Source organism: Amblyomma maculatum, chromosome 1 (genome assembly GCF_055883805.1).
Source record: "Amblyomma maculatum isolate TAMU_Amacu chromosome 1, ASM5588380v1, whole genome shotgun sequence".
NCBI lineage: Eukaryota > Metazoa > Arthropoda > Arachnida > Ixodida > Ixodidae > Amblyomma > Amblyomma maculatum.
The window spans coordinates 374730913-374743305 of NC_139344.1; the positions used below are offsets into that span (position 1 = coordinate 374730913).

The 12393-nt window shown below is 50.0% G+C and overlaps 1 protein-coding gene across 1 annotated transcript in view; it reads left to right on the forward strand.

The window, feature by feature from the left end:
- LOC146208277 (uncharacterized) overlaps positions 1-12393 on the forward strand; it is a 419325-nt gene that overhangs the window by 175070 nt on the left and 231862 nt on the right. The gene's annotated exons all lie outside the window — the stretch shown is intronic.

A 12393-nucleotide genomic window follows, 5' to 3' on the forward strand; every position in this document is an offset into this window, starting at 1 on the left:
CTCCCCTACCTCTTTCTGTCTCGTACCGAGGAAGACAAGGTCAACTGTCTCATCCGCCAAACTTATAAGTCGGCTCTCGGGCTTCCCACTTCCACCCCCACTTCTCGTCTACTGGCGATGGGCGTCCACAATACTCTTTCAGAACTTGTGGATGCCCATCGCGTGGCACAACTCGATCGTTTATCTCGCACCACCCCTGGTAGAGCCCTTCTTACTTCCCTTCGCTTGACCCCTGTCTCCCCTATCTCTGTCACCCATCCCTTGCCCAGCTCCCTCTTCTCCATGCTCACTGTCAAGCCCCTTCCCAAGAACATGCACCCTGAGCATCATGCCGCTCGCCGATCTGCCCGCGCTTCCACCCTCTGGTGCCAGTACGGTACACGGTCTGACGCTGTGTATGTTGATGCGGCACCCTACCTCTCGCATCCCGCCTATGCCTTGGCCACTGTCTCTAATACACGAGCCCCCCTCTCCGTCGCCACTATCCATGCTCTCACTTCTACTGCCGCAGAGGAAGCAGCCATCGCCCTCGCCATTGCCAGCACACCAGCCCTTTTCATATTTAGCGACTCTAAGACCGCAGTCCGCAACTTTGCAAAGGGTAGAATCTCTTCCTCTGCGCTCAATATCCTTAAGCACTCCTCCCCCCCTTCCCGATCTATCCAACTATTTTGGGTTCCGGCTCACGCGGGGCACCCTGGAAATGAGGCGGCAAATTCTATCGCTCGCGAAATGACCGACCGAGCTGGCCCCCTCCACCCCGGGATGGACACGCGTGACTCCCTCCTCACCTTCCATGACATCACCCTCCACTACCGCAACTCCCGATTATCCCTCCCTCCCCCTCACAAGTCCCTATCTAAAATCGAACAGAATACGTGGCGCCATTTACAGGCCCACACTTTCCTCTCCCCTGCACGCCTTGCCCTTATTCACCCCGGTGCCTTCTCGCCCCAATGCACGCTTTGCAGCTCTCCCCGAGCAGACTATGCTCACATTCTTTACTCTTGTCCGGCGCACTTTCCCCCCGTCTCCTGGCAAATAAACAGCCCGCAGCTGTGGGAGGCTGCTTTGGCCAGCTCGGAGCCGCATATACAACAGCGGCTTACGACCTGGGCAGCGGAAGTCGCCGCCAGGCGTGACCTGGAGGCCACGACCAGCAGCCGGAAGGCCACCCACGGAACGGCGGCAACATAATTTTACTTTTTTTAATTTTTTGGCCTTCAATGAATAAAGTTTGTACCACCACCATCCATCTGTTGTTATGTTAAAGAACATGGTCTATGTGCTTGTGGATGGTGTGGCGACAATGGCTTTAGTGGATACCGGGGCAACCATTTCAATAATGAGTTTATCGTTTAAGAAGCGGTTAGGACGCAAAGTTATGTTTGTTTGGGACAGAAATGTGAATTTTTATGGCGCGGGTGGTGAGGTGTTGTGTCCCCTGGGAATGTGTAGTGCTTCGGTGTCCCTGGGTGGAACGGTATTCGCAGCGGAGTTTGCAGTGCTTTCGCGATGCACGCATGACATAATTCTAGGTATTGACTTTTTGAGAATGTGTGGCGCTACGGTCGACTGCCGCTCTGGGGAACTCTGCGTTGATGGTTCCCTTCCTTCTGGACTCTTAGAGAAGCCGCATGTCCGTGAAGATGTGTTCTGTGTAACAGAGGATACCAATGTGCCAGCCTTGTCTATGGTGTGCGTCCCAGTTTTGTGCCCCAGCCGTGCTTCCGACACCTTCGACGCTACAGTGGCACCGCTTCATTCTAACTGTGCAAAGAAATACATTCTGGTTCCTCATTGCCTACTGTCGGTGGTCAAGGGCTGCTCACGGCTGTGGGCCATTAATTGTTCTTCGCAACCAGTAGTGTTGCCTGTGAATATGAAGATTGCGACCTGAGCCAAGACGACGCCCCGTCGGTGGCTTTGGTTACTGATGCACCCGGCGAAAGTGCTGCCGCTCAAGGCCCTTACTCGCAACTACATCGGATGATCAGCCGCTCTCTAACCAGGGACCAGCGTGACGTTTTGGAGGCCTTACTGGTCAAGTATTCTTCCATATTTGATTTTTCCGAGCCTAGCGGCTCACAGTGCATTCCCGTGACACGTACCCGGCATCGCATTGACACAGGCTACTCACACTCAATTCGACAGAAGCCGTACAGAGTGTCACCAACAGAACGCCAGGTCATCAGTGAGCAGGTTCGGGATATGCTGGAAAATGGTGTTATTCAAGAGTCATGCAGTCCCTGGGCCGCCCCTGTAATTCTGGTGAAGAAGAAAGATGGTACATTTCGCTTTTGCGTCGACTATCGCCGTCTGAATGCTGCAACAAAGAAGGATGTGTATCCCCTTCCGCGGATCGATGACGCCATAGATTGTCTGTTCTCGGCATCATATTTTTCATCCGTCGATCTGCGATCGGGATATTGGCAGATCCCTATGCACCCTGACGACAAGGAAAAAACGGCATTTATCACACCCGACGGCCTGTTTGAATTTAATGTAATGCCTTTCGGGCTCTGCAATGCTCCTGCAACTTTTGAGAGATTTATGGACTCTATCCTACGGGGACTAAAATGGCAAATATGTATGTGCTACCTCGATGATGTCGTCATTTTTGGCCGGACATTCGAAGAGCACAACGAACGCCTCGCTCTCGTGCTTGACTGCTTCAACAACGCCGGTCTAGTACTTAATTCGAAGAAGTGTCGCTTCGGTGAGCGCCAGATTTTGGTACTAGGACACCTCGTCGATCGTGAAGGCGTCAGACCTGACCCTCAAAAGACTGCGGCCGTTGCATCGTTTCCAACACCTCAGAACGTGAAGGAACTCCGAAGTTTCCTAGGACTGTGATCATATTTCCGCCGCTTCATTCCCCGTTTTGCTGACATTGCTAACCCGCTTACGTGCCTTCTCCACAAAGACGCTCCCTTCGAGTGGACATCAGAGTGTGACTCTTCTTTTTGCCAGCTCAAGTTTTTACTAACGTCACATCCGATTCTCCGCCATTTCAACCCTTCTGCTCCAACGGAACTGCACACGGACGCCAGTGGTGTTGGCATTGGTGCTGTGCTGATTCAGCGTTACGGCGACAAGGAACACGTTATTGCTTACGCCAGTCGTTCCTTAAGCAAACCTGAACGAAATTACACAATCACTGAGCAAGAATGCCTCGCGGTAGTTTTCGCCGTTCAGCGATTTCGCTGTTATCTATACGGGCGGCCCTTCACAGTGGTCACTGATCATCATTCCCTGTGCTGGCTGATAAACCTCCGTGACCCATCTGGCCGTCTTGCACGGTGGGCAATTCGTTTACAAGAGTTTGATTATACAGTTTCGTACAAGAGTGGACGCCGCCACGCTGACGCAGACTGTCTCTCACGTTTACCGCTTCCCACAACGGAATGTGACGCCGACAATTTTGATCATTACATCGCTGCGGTTTTACCTCCATTCCCCGATACCCGTACATTCCGCACTGAGCAGAGGAAAGATGAGAATCTCCAACCATTCTTTACCGCTGCAAGGGACCCTACAGCTTCCACTCCCTATTGTATACGGAGTGGTCTTTTGTACAAAAAGGACTATTCTCCCACTGGTCTCCGCTACCTTCTGGTGGTGCCCGTCAGCCTACGCTCCTCTGTTTTGCGCGTTATGCACGACGACCCCACTTCGGGACACCTGGGATCTGCGCGGACGCTCTATCGCATCCAAGAACGTTTCTACTGGCCCCGGATGCGTGAAACCACTGAGAAGTATGTGGCTAGCTGTGCTCAATGTGCGAGTCACAAACACCCCGCCGGCACTCTTCCTGGTCTTCTTCATCCGGTGACGCCTCCAAGATCCCCTTTTGAGAAAGTCGGGGTAGACCTCTTGAGACCTTTTCCCAAGTCTCATTCTTGCAACCGCTGGATCGTCATCTGCACTGATTACCACACTCGTTACTGTGAGACGGCAGCCCTTCCATCAGCTACTGCACACCAAGTCTCCCTCTTCCTGCTGCACTTTGTTATACTGCGCCATGGGCCTCCCCGAGTGTTGATCAGCGACCGAGGGCGTCAGTTCACCGCTGATGTTGTCGAAGAACTCCTTCGTTTGTGCCAAACGCATTTCCGACATTCTACCCCGTATCATCCGCAAACAAATGGGTTGACCGAGCGAACCAACCGGACACTCACCAACATGCTTTCAATGTACGTCGCCGCCGACCACAAGGACTGGGACACTGTGCTACCATTTATAACATACGCATACAACACCGCCCAACAGGAAACAACAAGTTACAGTCCATTCTTTCTCCTCTATGCCCGGTCTCCTCGACACATCCTCGACACCATCCTCCCGTTCTCCACAGATGACGAACCTGAGATTGCTGAGATCCTGTGCCGGGCTGAAGAAGCCCGCCGGATAGCCCGCCTGAGAACTCTCGCCTCACAAAAGCGCTCGAAATCCCGCTACGACGACCACCATCGCCACGTCACCTACCTCCCTGGAGATATGGTCTGGCTTTGGCGTCCACTAAGGAAGCGTGGCTTAAGTCAGAAACTGCTCGCGCATTATATCGGTCCCTATGTTATCCTCGAGGCAATTAGTGACCTCACCTATCGGATTGCGCGCCTTACAAAAAGTGGCCGACGTTCTTCACGAACTGAGCTTGCCCACGTCGCGCGTCTGAAACCCTGTCATCCTCGTGCTGACGATTGACTCGCCCGGAGGGCTTCGCCTGCGACGGGGGAAGTGTTACGGACTTGTTCTAAAACAGAGCACGGAGGAAGAAAGAAGGAAGAGGAAGAACTGTGCGCGCCCGTTCGACCTTTGTCTGGTGGCACTTGTGTCGTTCCCGCTAACCGTGTGTACCTAGCGTACTGAACCGACTAGAACGTCTCCGTCGCGACGCTAAGGGCGTAACAATATATATATATATATATATATATATAAAACGAAACGCGACCAGAATACTTCTATGCAAAGTATGTGACCGTTCTTGCTTAGGTAAGATTGGGATTCACCCCCTTTTCACCGCGTCCCACCCCATTTTGAATCTGCTGCTGCTGCAATGAAGATCGGCTGTTCGAACCTGCGATTTCCGTGCTTTAAAACGAACATCACTCTGTGAAATCTGAGTCAGAGTCCTCCATTAGAGTATGCTTCGTGATGCTGTGGTGTGCATAAACATAGCATCTTACGTAATTGCAATTTAAACTTGCGCACGACTCGTACTATACCAAACGGCACTGCGCTCGAAAACAGGAGCTTCGTTTACAGATGTCTGCGAGGCGGCCTTGCGTCAATTGAAGGTAGGGTGCCTGCTCCAGTGTTTGAGAAAAGAGAATTCATGTAGTTAGGAGAAGCCTAGATATCTAGCGCCAGCTCCGTATGTGTGACTGAAGACACACGTGGCTTTACGCGCGGCAGATGAAGTGAGCCGCCTGTTGACCGGGCTGCCAACTGTCAGCGTAATTCGTTCCCACTTCTCCGCATAGATGGCGCTCGAAAAGAAATAGGCAGACCGACGGCATAGTAATATATTTGCGCTCTCTGTAATTGCCAGTGGGGCCTTATTCTGGGACAAAGTATTACGCTTTGAATGCAAATCTTTCATGCCGATCGTCCCATAGTGCGCAGTTTTCTAGTGCCAGATATCGCCCAATGCAAGTCCTCTGTTAGAATAATACGAACGATAAAGATTAAGAAATAAATTTTTATCAATGGAGTCCAATCAAAAACTCCAGCTCGAAAATCTAAAACGATAATACAAAGACGGGGGCTCGGTAGTATGCTGCAGCACCAGAAATTCGACCACAACGGAGGCGGAAGAGGTGGCCATCGCGCTAGCTCTAACACAACAACAGGTTAAAATTATAGTTACGGACTCGAAATCAGCGATTAGAAACTTTGACGCGGGCCACATTTCGGCCATAGCAGCAAGAGTGTTGGCCAGTGGTTCACCACTGGGAGAGCAGGTCGCGCTCATTTGGACACCGGCGCACCAGGGGTTGAGGGGGAACGAGAAAGCGCACGTACTGGCCCGAGGATTAGCTACATTCCGGGATCCCAGTGACGACTTATGCGCAACCCCGTACCCCTTGCGCGATGAGGAGCCCCTGCAGTTCGACGATGACCTTAACACCTACCAAGATATCCTAAATCATTACAAATTAGGCAGATCAGTACTACCAAAAGCGTGTAAGCAACTCACCAAAAGCGAGGAGGTTATGTGGCGTAAGCTACAGACTGGAATATTCCTGAACCCCCAGCTTTACAGCAAGTGGCACCCGGAAATTTTTAGCCTCAGGTGCAAACGTTGCGATGGCATAGCGGACATGATCCATATGATATGGACGTGTCCTAGATTTGGAGAACCTGACCGAACAGATGAGTCCTGGGAGGCACTACTTCTCAAGCAGGACGAAAAAGGGCAACGTGAAGTCATCCGTCTTGCCCTGGCCGCTGCTAAGATCCAAGGGATCCAGGTCGACGGCTGAGGGGGTGGACATGGTTGGGACAGGGCTTCGTCTCGGATCCTCACCAACCTTTTGACGGGTGCAATAAATGTTATTTCTCTCTCTCTCTCTATAAGTGTTTCATCAACACTGCTCTCTAGTCGTAATAATTTTTCTCGGTGTCGCTCTACTCTTTCTGACCTCATAGGCTTCACGACACTACTAGCTTGTCTAGCGGCCCGTACTTGGTACAGGGCCAGTTTAGCATTGTTGTAGGCGTTATAAAAAAAAATCAGGATTTAAACTTATAAAATTTAAATGTTGAAGCTATCAAAGTTACACTTTTACTGTCGATCAATAATAACTTTCTGCGGGCTTTCAAGTACGTTTTGTCTCGATGACCGGGACATTTTCATCAGTAAAATGACAGCTATTGCAGTAATATTACGACAGGAATGACGGGAATGACGGGAATACTATGCCAGGTTACCAATAATCTCCATATTGTGTTAGCAGTCAATGTAGAGAGATTGGCCAAAGCAAGTTTTGTCGTTCACTGCAGGGATAACGGCTGGGTACCATTCAGTGAAAACCAGTATATCATGACGAAGGCTTCAACATCTTACACGCGTCTTACACAGGCCACGTCGGTCGCCGCCTCTTGGACCGGCTACACATCAAACACGATTACCACATTGAGGAAAGAGAGAGAGTGCCAGAACTCTGGAGACGCGCCCTCCGGGTCCGACCCCTTCCCCGCAACATGTCCAAAGAAGACCATAACGGTCGTCGCCAGGCGCGCGCGGAAGCGTTGGAGCGATACTATGGTCACCAGCAACACGTGTATTATGTGGATGTTGCCGGCCCTTACCATGGGGGGTGGTACACGGCTGCAGTCGTACACAACACAAACACGGTTAACGGGCTAACTTTCAAAGCCTACAGCACAACTCACGCGGAGGAGATTGCGATCGCTCTGGCTCTCAGTATTCCCAATTCGAAACACATCATCACCGACTCGCGAGGGGCCTGTCGGAATTATAGGCTGGGATGGGCTCCCCCGCTTGCCCGGCGTATACTGCAATCTAGCTGCCGATACATAGACCCAACTCTGCATAATCTCATTTGGGCACCCGGTCCCCAGGGACTCAGGGGAAACGAACAGGCCGATCAGGCCGCCCGCGCACTCTCTCCCCGGGCTATCTCCTTGTCCTTGGAAGCCTACTCCCAATCAGACAATCTGGCCCTTACATTCAAAGACATCACCGATTACTACAAGGAGGAGTACAGGCGATACCCGGCCCCTTCTAAGGGACTGGATCGCGCTGATGAGCGCCTCCTCATCAAATTTTTACCAATACAGTACTGTGCCCAGCGGTGCTTAAACATTTCAACCCGTCCTTTGATGGTGCGTGCCAGTACTGTGGGGAGGTGGCTGACACTTTCCACATGGTCTGGGCGTGCCAGTCAAACCCATCCATTCCCCCTAACCCCAATCCAACTAGAGAGGACTGGGAGGCGGCCCTGCTCGGCTGTCAAGACCTCAAGGCTCAAAAGGCCTTGGTTCAACGGACGCGGGCGGCGTTGCCTGCCAATGGGGCCCCGGAATAGGGGCTCCACCTAGTATTGTGAGGGGAGGAGACCGATACGTCTCTAAACCAAAGAGCTCTGTAACCATTTAATTGGTATTTATGAATGTTTTAACCACCACCACCACCGCCACCACTGCACCACCCCGGCGGGGCCCAATGATGGGAATCCAGGGTGCCGTAGTGGATATGACGTCAAGAATATGACGTCACACAACCGAAGTAGAGCCGAAAAGGGTATAGAAATAAATTGGCGCGCAATTTGAAAGTACAAAAGACTGAAATGTGTTAAGAAGAAGCGAAATAATGTGAGGTAGAGGATGTGACGTCACGCAACCGGACTTAGAGCCGAAAAAGGGCATAGAAAGGGATTGGCGCGCACTTCGAAACTACCAAAGACTAAAACGGGCAAAGAAGAAATGAATTAGGCAACTAGAAGCAACCAGAAGCAACCAACAGCAGCATCCGTGCTTTCGCATGAAGCAGGGAACACAAAGCTGCACACGCGCAAAAGGTTACTGCCTCTCATAATACGGTTTCATTCGCACCACATGAACAGTTTCAGCACTTGAGCGCTGCTGTATTGAGGGTATTAGGCAAGGAGACACAATCTCCCCAGTACTATTCACAGCTTGCTTAGAGGAAGTATTCAGAGACTTGGAATGGAAGCAGTTAGGGATAAGGGTAGACGGAGAATACCCCAGTAATCTGCGATTTGCTGATGACATTGCCTTGCTAAGCAACTCGGGGGATGAACTGCAAATAATGATTGGTGACCTAGACAGGAAAAGTAGAAAGGTAGGCTTTAAAATCAATATGCAGAAGACTAAGGTAATGTTCAACAGCCTCGGAAAGGAACAGCAGTTTACATTAGGTAGCGAAGTACTGGAAGTAGTAGGTGAATATGTATACTTAGGACAGGTAGTAACCGCAGATCCGGACCATGAAAAGGAAATATCAAGAAGAATAAGATTGGGATGGAGCGCATTTGGCAAGCACTCACAGATTGTGACTAGCAGCTTACCGGTATCGCTAAAGAGGAAAGTATATAACATTTGCATATTACCTGTACTCACCTATGGGGCTGAAACGTGGAGGCTAACCAAGAGACGTATCTGGAAAGGCGTATCATGAACAACTTAAGCAGAACCAAGAGAGTTCTACTTAAGTTGAGGACAACCCAGAGGGCTATGGAACGAAAAATTGTAGGGGTAACATTAAGAGATAGAGGGTCAGAGAAATAACTCGGGTTACTGACATTCTAGTGGAAATTAAGAAGAAGAAATGGGCATGGGCAGGACATGTAGTGCGAAGAGTGGATAACCGATGGTCTCTTAGGGTAACAAACTGGATTCCAAGGGAAGGAAAGCGTAGCAGGGGGCCGCAGAAAGTTAGGTGGGCGGATGAGGTTAAGAAGTTCGCAGGGGTCAAGTGGATGCAGCTAGCACAGAATCGGGTTAAGTGGAGAAATATGGGAGAGGCTTCGCCCTGCAGTGGGTATAGTTCAGCTGCTGCTGCTGATGATGATGTATTGAGGGTCGTTGACCCTGAGGAACAACTTCGTAGGTCACGTTACTAAGACGTCGAATGGCCTCGTATGGCCCAAAGTAACAGCGAAGTAGTTTCTCGGAGAATCCTCGACGGCGCACTGGTGTCCACACCTATAGAAGATCGCCAGGCTGGTAGTGAACGTCTCGGTGTCGGAGATTGTACAGACTGGCATCACGTTGTTGCTGAGGTTGAATACGGCACCGTGAGAGCTGGCACGCTTCTTCGGTCCGCTGCAGAAATATGTCGACGACCGCATAGGCGTTGGTGGCATCGTCGCCGTGACTTATGGGTAGCATAGCATCCAACATTGTGGTCACGGGACGACAGCAGACTAGCTGGAATGGCGCCAGACGCGTTGTCACCTGTTCAGCCGTATTGTATGCAAAAGTTGCATGCGGAAGGACTTCATCCCACGTGCAATGTTCAACGTACATGGAATTCATGTCTGCAAGTGTTCTATTGAGGCGTTCAGTCAGTCCGTTCGTTTGCGGATGGTAAGCAGTAGTCCTACGATGACTTGTGCGAGTAAGACTGAAGAGAGCCTGCATTAGTTCAGCCGTAAAGGCTGTACCGCGGTCAGTAATAATAACCGATGGGGCACTGTTGCGCATTACGATGGTCTTAAGAAAAAAACTGGGCTACTTCTGCAGCAGTTGCACGGGAAAGTGCCTGTGTTTCGGCATATCACGTTAAGTAGTCCGTCGCCATTACTATACATCTGTGACCTGATGCGGACGTTGGGAAAGGGCCCAGAAGATCCATACCTACTTGCTGGAAAGGGGCTGTTGGCGGAAGTATCGGCTGGAGGAGCCCTGCAGGCTTCAGCTGAGGTGTCTTTCGCTGCTGGCAATCTCGGCATGTTCTCACGTACTGCTGGACTGAAGGAAGCAACTTAGACCAATAGTACTTTTGTCGAATGCGTGCTAATGTTCGCGTGACTCCTAAATGACCAGCCGAAGGCTCATCATGGTATGCGTGTAAGATTTCTGGCCGGAGGTCGGACAGCACAACGTGAAAAAAGGTTTCCTTGTTGTGCTGAAAGTTTCTCTTATATAGGACGCGATTGTAATTGGCGATCCGTTCGAATTGGTCCAGCCAGTCTTCAGCGTCCTCATAAAGCTCGCCATGAAAGGACGGTGGCGTTCGAAACTGGAGGACGACGAACTGGGGTGAAGACTCTCCGTTAGCCGCAATGATCATGTTGGATCTATGCATGTTGGCCACAGGCGTGCATGAAAGAGGCCCGAACTCTGGCGACTGACCTCGAAGGCGGCGGCTGCAACTGCGATGGACCGTTGTCAAATCCGTGTTGGCTCTCGGTTGCCCTTGAGGGGTGGAGCTCAACAAAAAGGCTTCTCCGCCAGAGAATGTAACGAGTACAAGGCAGCGAACACTGAACCGATCAGTTCCACACACTGCACTTAGTTTCGTTCTCTTCTTTCTCGGTTCCGAGAGGCACGCGGCAATATGAATTAAGTCGGACAATATTTGGAACATGTTCAACGGCAGGAACCGCAATTTTAAATGAAAGGGAAATTTTACTTAGAAATAAACGAAGCACGACTATGTGCAGTGCACAGTAAAAACAATAGCGAAGCGCTGATAGATAACAAAATACAACCTAAATAATGATGCAAAAAAGCAGCACAACTGTTGATAAATGAACATAGAATGGGCATAACAATGCAATAAGGGTTTAGTACAATTTTGAAGTAATCAAAATAGGTCGATAAGGAATGTCTTGGGATAAACAATGATTAATTTGTGTGCAAAGGATCCTCCACTAGCATGACAAATTCATCGAGTATTGAACCGTGGATTATTTACAGTATTAAGGGGTTCCACTTCCTAATAGCAAGAGCAAAAAGGAAGTTTTAAAACTTTCAGAATAACAAGAAAATTAATTTATTGTCAAAGAGGGTTTATAGCGTGCCAGTCTTTGTTGTCTTCAAGCATGGTTTGCTTGCACTACCTCTGAAATTATTTAAGTGGTCACTAGATGATATAGTGATAGGGCGTCTGGTGATAGCGGTATTATGATAGGGCGCGAAGCTCGAGCTCACGTCCAGTTTGAACCGGCGCCTTTTATACCATGCGCTCATCAAGAACGCGCGAACAATAAAAAGAACACATAAAATGCTTTTTACACGCATGGTACGACTGGCGAACCCACGTTGTGAAGTGTTATAAAGGAGCCCCAAAACGTCAAGCAGAATGACCTACCTTACTCGTCCAGCCGTGTCAATCCAGCTGTGCTGACTCTTGTTTTATTTTGTTTTTGACATCTACTGCAGGATCGAATGCAGAGAAACATCTTTATCATAGCTAACAATTTGTAAACGCTGCAGCATGTTCTGTTAAACGATAATTTAGGCACCCCTCCGCAACTACTGCCGTGATATACCACAGTCGTATTAATTAATTAATTAATTAATTAATTAATTCATTCATTCATTCATTCATTCATAAACCTTTATTCATAAGGATGACCTGAGGCTTAGAGGGTAAGGGGGTGGGCTAGGTGAGGTTGAGGGCTCCAGACGCCGACATGAAGTCTAGCAGGGCACTAAGCTTGCGGACCACCCGTATACTGTTCTCCCGTCTCCCTCCTCCTACAGGACTCTAATCACGCGGCTTAAACATGTGCGGAGGAATTTGTTGTGGGATCTTGTCCCCGATATTATTCCTCCGATTCCTTCCGGCCTCTCTCGTCCTGCCCAAGTTCTAACTCACAAGGCGCAAGCCGGTGCAGCGTACAAACCGGACATCCTAAGTCAATGGCGCCGAACCAGGATCAGCTGCCCCAA